The sequence below is a fragment of the Podarcis filfolensis genome, assembly GCF_964270895.1.
Source record: "Podarcis filfolensis genome assembly, chromosome: 7".
Lineage (NCBI taxonomy): Eukaryota > Metazoa > Chordata > Lepidosauria > Squamata > Lacertidae > Podarcis > Podarcis filfolensis.
The window spans coordinates 46,502,891-46,515,709 of record NC_139603.1 but is presented as its reverse complement, the minus strand read 5'-3'; positions in this window follow the sequence as shown (position 1 = coordinate 46,515,709).

Genomic DNA, 12,819 nt, shown 5'->3' with positions numbered 1-12,819 from the left:
CCAGTTAGACTACAATGATAAGCCCAAAATTACAAAGGAAACCAATGACTTAAAAGTTCACTATATATTTCTCCTTCTCAAACGCAATTCTGTAGAGGTGATAAGATGCAAGCTCCATGTGAAAATAGAGGAGGGTCTTATTCTAAGCTCTTTCCTGGTCTGTCTTCATTTATGTCTTAACCTTTTCACACCATGAAGGAGCAGTAGTGAGAAGTTAAAGAACCAACGTGTGTAAATGGAAGCTTTGCATTCCATGCAAACTGCAGGTGTGGGTCCCTATTTCCCATTATGACTACAATAGGGGGCAAAGAGTCAAAGCCCCCTAGCCCTCCCACCAGGGTCCCAATCCAGATCTCCCCTGCTCACATGCCTACTATTTACATTTTTTAAATTTCCATATTTACTAATTGTGTGTATGGTATGGCATCCCTCACACATATCCCTTTTGATGGTTCTGGCCTAACATGTACAAGGGAATGTAACACTCTTTCCCATGAACACTGTGTGAGTTTTTCCTGCACGTCTCTGAAAGGGACATGTGTGCATTTCCTCTGTGCGCATTACAATGGAAGCGCAAGAAACAGATGCATGATTCACTCGTGCTTCCTCTTCCCATTTCCTTAATGTGCAAAGCCACCATTAGCCTTGACTTTCCCTTCCACTTTCTCTTACTTCAGAAGCTCAGTTACAACATATTTTGTTGACGTTATGTGTTTGCCAAGTTTGGGCTGCTCAGTGTCCATAGAATTTCATTCAGTCCTCCCCCCCTGTTCTTTATGCCTTTTATCTTTGCTCTTATTAATGTGGTTATCCGTTGACAGTGTTTGCTGGAACAAGTACAGGAACGCTGGAACAAGCAACACTTTCCTGTTGTTGCAAAGTGCTTGTTTCGAAATGAGAACAGTTCAGCAGGATATATCATGTTACATATTGGGGGGGGTGTATCTGTGTGTAGATATGTATTAAGTATATGTGTGAAGTATGACACAATGCAAGTTAATTGTGCTGATCACTGCAGATGAATATGTTTAGGTCTTCAGGAGAGAAAGAAAGTGGAGCATCTCCAGAAATCCTTTTTATTGCACATTCATCAGTGGTGACTGATGCCATTTTGACTAGGTAGGGCTGCAATTTTTCACCTTGCAGTTTCCCTCACAACAAGACTCATACAGCAATTGTTTAGGAAAGTGTGCCATTACATATGTGCAGAGTGCCACTGTCTCCCCATTGAAAAATATAAATTATACTCTGCACATCTATGGGAAAGAGCTTCCATGAGAGTTCCATAAGAGTCTCCAAGTATGATTTTCAGACATCGTTGTTATGAGTTTGGGGGGTTGACCTGTATGGTGCCTGAGTCCCTTCTAATCCCTGGAGTCCTGTATCCAGCAAGGGTTAACATCTAATGAAGGATTCCATTGCTAAAGTAGCCAAGCCAGCTTCTTGGTAATGGGCCTAAGCATTGTCCATAGTCTGACCAAGGAGGTTGCTCTGACCCAGAGGCCAAATGTGTGGGCCCCCTCCCTCACTTGGTTGGTAGTGAGAAGAACAATACAGTGACACTTCAGGTTACAGACTTCGCTAACCCAGAAATAGTACCTTGGGTTAAGAACTTTGCTTCAGGATGAAAACAGGAATCGCGCAGTGGTGGCAGTGGGAGGCACCATCAGCTAAAGTGGTGTCTCAGGTTAAGAACAGTTTCAGGTTAAGAACGGACCTCCAGAACGAATTAAGTTCTTAACCCAAGGTACCACTGTAGCTAGTATGAGAGAGAGCTGGGCTAAAAGCAGGCAGAAGCCAAAGTGTGAGAGCCATGCTTGATTTCTGCTTGAATCCAAGACTGTGGCTATGAGAGAAGAAATACCTCTTGGGGTGTGAGCCCCTCCATCATAGGCTCAGGTCGTATATATGTTGTAATAATAATAATAATTTAATAATAATAATAATAATAATAATAATAATAATAATAATAATAATATATGCTGCCCATCTGACTGGGTTTTCCCACCCACTCTGGGCAGCTTCCTACAAATTATAACACCACAGTGAAACATCAGACAAAACTTCCCCATACAGGGCTGCCTTCAGATGTCTTCTAAAAGTCAGATTGTTGTTTATTTCCTTGACATCTGGTGGGAGGGCGTTCCACAGGGTGGGCGCCACTACTGAGGAGGCCCTCTGCCTGGTTCCCTGTAACCTCACTTCTTGCAATGAGAGAACCACCAGAAGGCCATCAGAGCTGGACCTCAGTGTCCAGGCTGAATGATGGGGGTGAAGATGTTCTCCCAGGTAAACAGAGCTGAAGCCATTTAGGGCTGTAAAGGTCAACACCAATTATGCTTGGAAACATACCAGAGAGAACCACAGTCTCCACTGTCCCTTGTTCCAGAGACTGGGGTGCCATGCAACATTATTATTAATGACTCACCCTTCACCCCAAGGTCCCAAGACTGAGTCAATATCTCTTATAAAATAAGCCATGACACTTGACAAAAATATGTGAAATTGTTTACAGGAGCACATAGTTATTCAAAAGTTTTAAAATGTGGGGAACAGTTGCTTCTAGTTGCATGCAGTTTTCCTTCCCCACAAAATCAATTTGACTTTTCAATATCCAAAACTTTTATTTCTCTAAATTAAAAGATAAAATATTCCAACCAATAAACAAAACATCATTTGTGCACATTGTGCACACTGTTCTGGGCATCATACCCTGCTAGCAAAACCTTGAGCCAGGCCACATCAAAACAAATTTGCAGTGCATAGCTCAGTCTTGAATATGTGAAATAATAATATCTTCTGTGCAGAGTACATCACACCAATTAGTAATCATAATCAGCATGCTATTTATGAGATTAGGGAAAGTATCTTCCAAGTCTGAAGAAGGATGAGGAGTTATTCAATGTGATATCCAGACAGGCTTAGCACTTTCATTTTCAAAATTCACTGACAAACTCACCAAAAATTTACTAAGTCATAGTCAGAAACAAATGGATTTAATTGTCCTCTGCCTCACGATGATGATATTATTCTAAAATACTCTAAGTCAGTACAAACTGTTATCTCCCTACGCAAAACACTCAGACTCATTTAAATGACATAGTCCAACGAAAGGCATGAGCCTTTGTTTTGAAGAGTTTTTGTCTTTGGCAAAGTTCCCAACTTGGCAATTGTCCTGTTTTTAGCCATGTAGGACCATTCTGTCATCCCCCAGCCTTGCCAATTCCTCCCTTCAGTCAAGCCATTTAGAAACAATAGCAGCAAACCTTTCAAAATTCAAAATGTTCTCAACTCAAGCTAGGAGACGGGGCGTGGGCGGGGTGGGGCGGGTGTGTTCCAACTTTGGAAAGCTAATCAGTCCCTGTATTTACCATACTTATCTACACAATCAGTGTTGTGTAGTACCTAACAAGACTCCCAAAGTGACACTGGTGGGTGATTGCAGAAGCTTGGGTCAGACTGGTTCTTCCATGACCAAAAACATAAGAAGATCAGGCCAATCACCTGTCTAGTCTGCCATCCTCTTCACTGTGACCAACCAGATGCCAGCAAGACCTGAGCACATGAGCACTCTTCCCTCCTGTGGTTTCCAGAAACTGGTATTCAGAATCATTGCTAGTAGCTATTGATAATGCATGAATTTGTCTAATCCTCTTTTGAAGCCATCCTGATTGGTGGCCATCACTGCCTCCTGGGGGAGCGGATTCCATAGTTTAACTACTCTCTGTGTTTCCTTTTATGTGTCCTGAACAGCAGGATGGACAGCACTGCCTTTGCTTAGGATACTTGGCTGTTGAGGAGTACACCTATTAATAATGGAGACAAAGGAACTTAATTAGCAGGCCATCTGGCTCCCAAACCTGTTTGACTGGCCAGTTACATAAATTGGGCAGAGTTTCACAGAAATCAAACGTGGAGTCTGCAGGTGTGAGCCTTGGCCCTGGAAAGTAAGGGGCTTTATTTTAGAAGGGACTATTTTGGATGCTGGGAACAAAAAACAGATGGAGAACTGTAAGCTTGCTGGAAACTAGAGATCTGTAATGATTCTGCCTAGAGGTAGTGCACTGCTCTCTCTCTCTCTGTCTCTTCTCAAGCAAAGATATGAATGAATAAATTTCCCTAGACATCATATTACTCCAGTGCTTTTTTCCTGGTGGAAAGTGAACTGGAAAGATTTCTTTGAACTGCTTACCCACAAAGAGGGGTCAAAACAAAGGCATAATATTCATTTTACCTGCCCTATTGGCAATCACCTATAAATACTGAGTTAGTATCCAACATGCTAACATAAATTAGACATTTGTATGCACTTTAAACATAAGCTATGCATGCACTCAAATGTGTCAGCCTATGCCTTTGTCGTATTTCAAATGTTACCAAAATTTATGATATTCTGAACTCGTGGAGAAATCCCCTCTGCTTCAAGAATATCTATCCCCAGCTTTGCACTCTGGTGAGTGCATTCTGGTACAGAACTTTGGGGAAATTAATCATTACCGTGTGAATACTCACAGTACACATTAATCAGTAGTGCCTGTAGTTTATATATGTATTGAGTTTCAGTGGCTTGATTTAAACAGATCCTCCGCAACTTAGAACATAAATATATCTGACATGCTGACTCAGGCTATTCCCTTTTCCATGAGCTGGTTTCCTTTCCAAACTCATTTCCTTCATCTTAGGCCTCTCTGCAAACCTGGGCTGCAGTCCGAAGCACACTTACTAAAAAGTAAGTGCCATATTGTTCTATGGGAATTGCTTCTGGGTAAACATGCATAGCATTTTGATAGAAGAGAGCAACATTGTGAAATAGGTCCACCACCACAGTGCCTAGAATGCAACATTCGGGTGGCGCTGTGGGTTAAACCACAGAGCCTAGGACTTGCTGATCAGAAGGTCGGTGGTTCGAATCCCCGCAACGGGGTGAGCTCCCGTTGCTCAGTCCCTGCTCCTGCCAACCTAGCAGTTTGAAAGCATGTCAAAGTGCAAGTAGATAAATAGGTACCGCTTCAGCAGGAAGGTAAACGGCGTTTCCGTGCGCTGCTCTGGTTCGCCAGAAGCGGCTTAGTCATGCTGGCCACATGACCTGGAAGCTGTACGCCGGCTCCCTCGGCCAATAAAGTGAGATGAGTGCCGCAACCCCAAAGTCGGTCATGACTGGACCTAATGGTCAGGGGTCCCTTTACCTTTATGGGTCTATTAGATATTCTCAGTTTAAGTTCCTGAATTGCAAACAAGAGTAATAGTAGACATTGACGAAGCTACTTTATTCGAAGGTAGATCATTGGTCTATCTAGTACAGTGTTATCTACTCCAGGGGTAGACAGCATGGTGCCTTTGAGATGCGGTTGGAGAACTCCCATCATCCCTGACATTAGCCATGTTGGCTGGGCTGATAGAAATTGTACATCTGGAGGGCACCAGATGTGGGCCCTGGCTTACTCTGACTGACAGTGGATTTCCCAAAGACTCATGCTGAAGCCTTTCACATCTCTATTATCTATTTAACTGGAGATGTCACAAACTGAACCTAAGAAAGGAGTGTAGTTCCATGGTAGAGCATCTCCTTGGCATGCAAAAGATGCAGGCCCAATCCCTTTCATCTTTAGATAGGGCTGGGAATGTCCCTTGCCTAAAACCCTGGACAGCCACTGCAAGTCAATGTAGACCATGCAATACTGAGTTAGGTAGACCAATGGCCTGACTCCTAAGTTCCTTAGGCAGCTTCCTAAATTCCTATGACTTTATGTATACAAAGCCAAGGCTCTACCATTGAGCTATGGCTCCTATCTATTTTTTTTTAAAGACTCCACGGCACATTTCCCAGCCCTTTAATCTGTACTTGTCCCTAAGAATTTTGCTGAAATTTTGCCTAACGCATGTTATGAGGAATGCTCCTTTGATAAACCAGCACTGTAATCGTTTTCAGGCAGCGATTTCACTAAGCCTGCAGCTTTTAAAGTAAAGTTTCTTGTAGCTGAAAAGAGAAGACAGCCAATTCTGGTGCTACATTTAATAATTCATAAATCAAATGAAGTTCACGAGGGTTCAGAGTTTAAAAGTTTAAAAGTTTTGCTTAAGCTCCCAAAGTTTTTAAACAACAACAGAAAAAAAACACAACCCAGCAAAACTTTTCCGTCCTCAAGTGCTTACACTCAAATACATGCTGCTCGTGTATTCATGTTTATTTACTCAGAAGTTCCACAGACTTACTTACAGGTAAGTGTGGGGGGATTAGGCTTCCAGTATATGTAAAATACCTACCTCTATTTTTATCTTTTAAAAAAATCTTCCATGAATGTCCAGGTGACATGATTTCCTTCTGTAAATGGTACCTAAATAAGATCACAGCTAGCATGAATGATACATCAGTTGCTGCTGGTATGGTTTTCCCTGCGATTACTGAAATTCTGTTTTTAATTGGTCTTAATATTACTGTTTTTATGTTGGTCTCTCCTATTTCTCCTATCCTACTTTATTGCTTTTATGTTAGATTTTCATATACCACTTAGAGATTTTAAACTATTAAGCCATTTAGAAATCTTTGTAAATAAATAATAAAGTCAATCAATTGTAATAATAATAATAATAATAATAATAATAATAATAATAATAATAATTTATTTATACGCCACCCATCTGGCTACGTATGCCACACAGCCTCCAATTGCATATTGTTCATAGTTGCAAGGGGGGGAGGCTACCCCCTTAAATCAAATAAATAAATAAATATAACTAACTGACTGACCAATTGCATCACAGATAGCTCAGTTCTCTCCCCCAAAACATGAAGCCAGTAAGCTACTGAAATCTCGCTTGCAGGAGTATTGTGGAGGAGTGGCTGACATCCATTTCAAGCATGCATAAGTGATTCTGCGAAAAGGCCCTTATAAATCACTGTCATTTAAATTCAACACAGGAATGTGGAGAATTAGGATTATTTGGAACAAGTGGTTATGGGGGGGTACTTCTCCACAATTTGGATCTAGGTGCACAGTCACATTACTTGCCTTAACTTTCTGATTAGCTCTGGTGGAGTCCAATGTTTTACAAGTGTTTCCATTGCTTTGCCACTCCAGAGCAGAAGGGAATGAAGAAGAAGTCCTGTTGGACAAAGGGAGTCCATTCCACTCATGCAGAGATACCACTGGACACAGACCCTTGTGTCTGTGAGTCAGATAATCTTCCCTGTTTTGTGGTGTCCCACAAAAAAGATGGGTCTGACTGTACTTTGAAGCTTGTGGGTGGGGTTCGTGCTACTTCTGACTATCCACAATCAAAATGCTGGCCTTGATGCTTCTTTTGCCTAAGTAATATTTATTGTAACTTCCTATGAAAAACTAGACTTGCACACAGCCATCCATGCATAGATGCATCAGTCTCTCTCTGTCTCTGTCTCTCTCCCCCCCCCCCCCATTGCAATAGCATGGTAAGCATAAATCTATAAAACTGTTCTTCGGTTTAAAAGGGCTTGGCCCTGCTCTCAGTCCATTCACTGTTGTTAAGCAGTAATTCTGGATAGATTCTATGTCATATCAGTGGGTTTAAGTATTGTATTGTATTGTTTCCGCTAGGTTTGTGGAATTCCAAATTTCAGCCGGCACAGCCAGCAAAGAGATTTCATAGGTCCATCTCTTGAATATATTCACCATAAAGCATGGGAAGTGAGAGCACTTGTTAAGGTTACTTTTTAAAATGGCCCTTCCAATAACTAAAGCAGCGTTATCAGGTCAAACAATCACCCCCTTACTTTGAACAAACAGATTTGGAACTTTGGCATGCATGTCTCATATATAGGTCCATTTAATGGATCATTTAATAATCAGCAAGAGTTTGGAATCAATAAGTTGGCAAGAAATCAAGGTGTTGCTCAATAATAATTACACGTGATCTAACATCCTGGGGGAGGGAAATTTCCCTAAATGGTGCTCAATATCCCAGTACAAAGAAAATTTTTGACTTCACATTTGCATAGGAAAGGCATGATCCAGCAATAATGCTAGGCTTCTGTTTCATATTTGGATATGTGCTGGAAATGTAAAAGGGCTAGGTTAGCCATTTTCATAGGTGGTGGACTTGCTCAATAGCAAATACATTTTTAGACAAGATTAAAGAGGCCATTGAGAGAATAAAGTTGCAACTACTACGTAACTACCATTCAGTTTAGAGTAACTTCTGAGCAAACATGTTTTAAGACTGCAAGGTAATTTGTTAAAGCTTTGCTTGGTAGATCCACTGTTTTACCAGTTAATTGTACACATGATATTCTAACTTGTCATTGTGAACTAATCCCTTTCATGACATTAACTCCCAGCATAAGTATGCAAAACATTGTAGAGTCATGTCCATTCCACCAGCTGTAGAACAGGAACTGCTGTAAACTATATTAAGGTGAAAGTAGTTAGAAATCCCACCTCCTATTTACTCCTGGCAAAATAAGACACATGTGTTGACAAGCCTGATTTAATTTACTGCAGTGCCACTCATTTATATGCACACGATAAATTATCCAAGATCTGTATGTTTCATATAAAAAATAATAACAATAAAAGGAGAAATAAGTTTAAATGAAAAATCATTTTGAATTTGGGTACTAGAACTAGTGCCTGAAATTATTTTCTCCTCCTCCCTCCCAAGCCCTTTTCTTTTGTGCCACGCCTTTTGGAGATTGTAAGGAGCGTCTCCACCCCCATCGTTCTGCCCGGATGCTGAGGTCCAGCGCCGAGGGCCTTCTGGCGGTTCCCTCATTGCGAGAAGCAAAGCTACAGGGAACCAGGCAGAGGGCCTTCTCGGTAGTGGCGCCCGCCCTGTGGAACGCCCTCCCATCAGATGTCAAAGCGATAAACAACTACCTGACATTCAGAAGACACCTTAAGGCAGCCCTGTTCAGGGAAGTTTTTAATGTGTGACATTTTAGTGTATTTTTGGTCTCTGTGGAAGCCGCCCAGAGTGGCTGGGGAAACCCAGCCAGATGGGCAGGGTACAAATAAATTATTATTATTATTATTATTATTATTATTATTATTAAGGGCAGGTGTGGGGAATGTTTGGCTCAAATGTTGCTGAACTACAACTCCCAACAGCTCCAGCAAGCATGTCCATTGCTAGAGACCCAAGTTTTATCACTGGCAGTTGGAAGCCAAAGCATTTTTTTAAAAAAATATTTAATCATTTTTTCAATACAAACAACCACAAAAAACACATACAACAAAAACTAATAACACAATTTAACATAACAGATTTGAGTACTGATATACCTATGACTACACCTTTTTAACAATATTTCCCCGCCTCTCATCCCCCTACTTCCCACCACTGTCCGCCTTATCGCTTAAATATTCCTTCCAGATTTCTTCATATTTATCCATTCTTAAATTGCGTCGACATGCAATTCGTTCGTATGTGGCTAGTCTGTCCATATTGTCAATCCATGTGCTCAATGGAATCTTTTTGCGGATCTCCAATTCATCAGAACAAGTTTTTTTGCTTCTAATATGGCACGCATGTTTACACTGGCGGAGGAAAGGGGTGCAGGGGTGTGGTCCACCCTGGGGTGTGTGTGAGACATTGCTGCCCCGCCCCCCTGGGACATTTGCCGCAGGCACCGCCCCTGTGGGAAGCTTGCCGTGGCCGGTGCTGCCTTCGTGCTCACTGCGCTGCCCCCATGGGATGCTCGTCGCCCCCCCTTGTGGACGGCTCACCCCACCCCCGTGGGCAGCTTGCCCCCCCCCCGGGTGCACAGCATGTGCGCTGCTCTGGGTGCCGGAGCAGCTAGCTCCACCTCTGTGTGTTTACCCAGAAGTTACTATAAATTCAAGAAAAGACTAGTGATTCTGTGAAGCAAAGATTTGAACAATTTTTTATTTTTTTTGCTGAAGAGCAGGATAAAAGGTTAAATAAGTAAAAGAAGAAGAAGCTAAAGTTCCATGGGGTCAAGAGCAGTAATCCATTTAATAAATGACTAAAAAAATAAAGCCCTTGTGATGAATGGGGAGCTGAGGTGGCGAGGAATATTGTTCAAGGAGTTTGAATAAATGTTCTTTTAGTTGTTGTACTAGTAGCATTTGCCCTAACTAGATCCTGGATCTAGTTCCTCTTGGCTGATTTGAAATGAGAGTTCTAGAAACCTTGTGCCACATCTTATTTATTTCTATAGAGTTCATTCATCATCAATAGTTACAGAATTCCTTAGTGACAGCATCCTTTTGCCTATCAGCCTAATTTTCATCCTGAGCACCAGACACTAGTGGCTGAGCAATGTTCCATCAAGCATTTGTGATGTGATTGTGAGCCTTCTGCACTGACAAGTTGTTTGAGTTGTGGTACATGCCCACAGCTTCACAAACCTTGAAGATGTGTGGCTGTAAAACTAGTGTCCAAGACAACTGTGTTAGTGCCAAATCAGTAAGCGGTTAGCCACCAGGTGGAGCTCTAGTTAGCTAATACAGTATGAGCACACTCCCGCTGAAGTTGGTCACAGCCCATTGATATTGATGGCAGATTTAAGCAAGCACTTTACTTTGTCCCGTTCAAATCAGCAAGGCCTAAAAGTGGTTAACTCAGCTGGGTCACACCCAGTATGTTTTACCACAGACTTGGCTGCTCTCAATTAATTGAAATAGTTCCTGATAGAGGCAATAACCAACTGTGGGTTTGGGAGGGATTTATTTGGGGGAATTTTCTGCAGATCTCTGGAACTTAGGAAGCTGCTAAGTCAGATCATTGGTCCATCTAGCTCAATAATGTCTACACTGAGTGGCAGCTGCTCTCCAGGATTTCACACAGGGGACATTTCCAGCTCTGCTTGGACATGCCAGGGACCAAATATGGGACCTTCTGCCTGCAAAACAGGTATGATGTCCCTTCATGATGTCCCTAGCTGCTTTCTGTGCAGGTCATTCTGTAGCTGCCACCATGCCCATTTGCTCTAGAAAGTCTCCTTCCAACCCATTTTAGCAGCCATGGACATTCAATCAGCTGGGCCAAATATTCAACCCATCCTCCAGGTGCTTAACTGTCAAGGAACTTTCAGTACTGAATTCAGCACAATTTTATTTTATTCCATTTTCAAACAGAAACAACAAAGATTAAGAGAGATATTGTAACATGCAAAGGAATTAGGGCTGGCTGGCTGGGGAGAGAAGATATGGAGGGGGGAAGGGAGGGGTATAGCAAGTCCCCAGTACAATATTCACTTGTTTTTCAACTTCAGCACAATTTTTGACCTGGTTGTGGAACCAGGTAGAGCAAGAGTCATAAGTCTGACCTATGTTGCTCTAGTTTATATCACTACACGGCATGCAAAAAAGTCTGAAATCAGGATCACAGTCATTTGTTACTAGAAATAAATGCCAGGCTAGTATTGAAAAAACATGCCATGGACTATATTAGACAATGCTGTACTGCTTTTCCCCCCAGAGCACTATAGTAACCTAGCCGTCTGTAGCCACAAGTGCCTTTAAGATGAATCATGCATGAAAGCACCACATGGTTTGCTCTGAAACTGCCTGTAAAATGCTGTGAATCAGGGAAGGAATTGTCTCCTTTCATTCAAATCCAGTGCATGTCATTATATCATAGAGTTGGAAAGGGCCCCCAGGATCATCTAGTCCAACCCACTGCAAAGCAGGAATCTAAATTAAAGCATCCATGACAGATGGCCGTCCAACCTCTCCTTTAAAATATCCAAGGAAGGAGAGTCTGCAGCCTCCCAAGGAAGACTGCTCCACTGTCAAACAGCTCACGGTCAGATGTTTCGTCTGAATCTCCTTCCTTGTAACTTGAAGCCATTGGTATTAGTCCTACCCTCCAGAGCAGGAGAAAACAAGCTTGCTCCCTCTTTCATGTGACAGACCACATTTGAAGATGGCTATCATAGCTCAGTGTGTGGCCACTGTCACATGCTGACAACTTCTAGGAGACACAGGTGAGAGCTGAGTGCAGGGTGGGAACCAAAGGTGAAGAAGAGGAGCTTGTATTTGATATCCCGCTTTATCACTACTCGAAGGAGTCTCAAAGTGGCTAACATTCTCCTTTCCCTTCCCCTACATGAAGCACTGTGAGGTGAGTGAGGCTGAGAGACTTCAAAGAAGTGTGACTAGCCAAGGTCACCCAGCAGCTGCATGTGGAGGAGCGGGGACGCGAACCCGGTGCACCAGATTACGAGTCCACCGCTCTTAACCACTACACCACACTGGCTGGACAAACTACCCCCATAAGGAGCACAAGGTGTCTCCCACCAGAGCTACTACCCCTGCAGGGGACACGAATGGCGCTGTGGTCGAAACCACTGCGCCTGTTGGGCTTGTCGATTGTAAGGTCAGCAGTTCGAATCCATGCAGCAAAATGAGCTCCTGTTGCTTTGTCCCAGCTCCTGCCAACTGAGCAGTTCAAAAGAATACCAACACAAGTAAATAGGTAGCACTGTGGTGGGAAGGTAAACGGCATCTTTGTGTGCTCTTGCACTCATCACAGTGTTCCATGCACCAGAAGCGGTATAGTTATGCTAGCCGCATGACCTGGGAAAGCTGTCTGTGGACAAAAGTCGTCTCTCTCGGCCTGAAAGCGGAGATGTGAGCCACACCCCATAGTTGAATTTGACTGGACTTAACTGTCCAGGGGTACTTTACCGTCACCTTTTTTTTTAGCTTACTACCCCTCCCCTAACACCCCATGTTTTGCGTGTATGTTGAATATATAAGGTAGCAATAGACAATGCAAGAAGATAGTGTTAGCATGTCACTTCAGTAATATTCCAAAGGTGTCATAAGAAGACACACTGACCCACATTGTGAACACACGGACATTGTGACTGAGTGC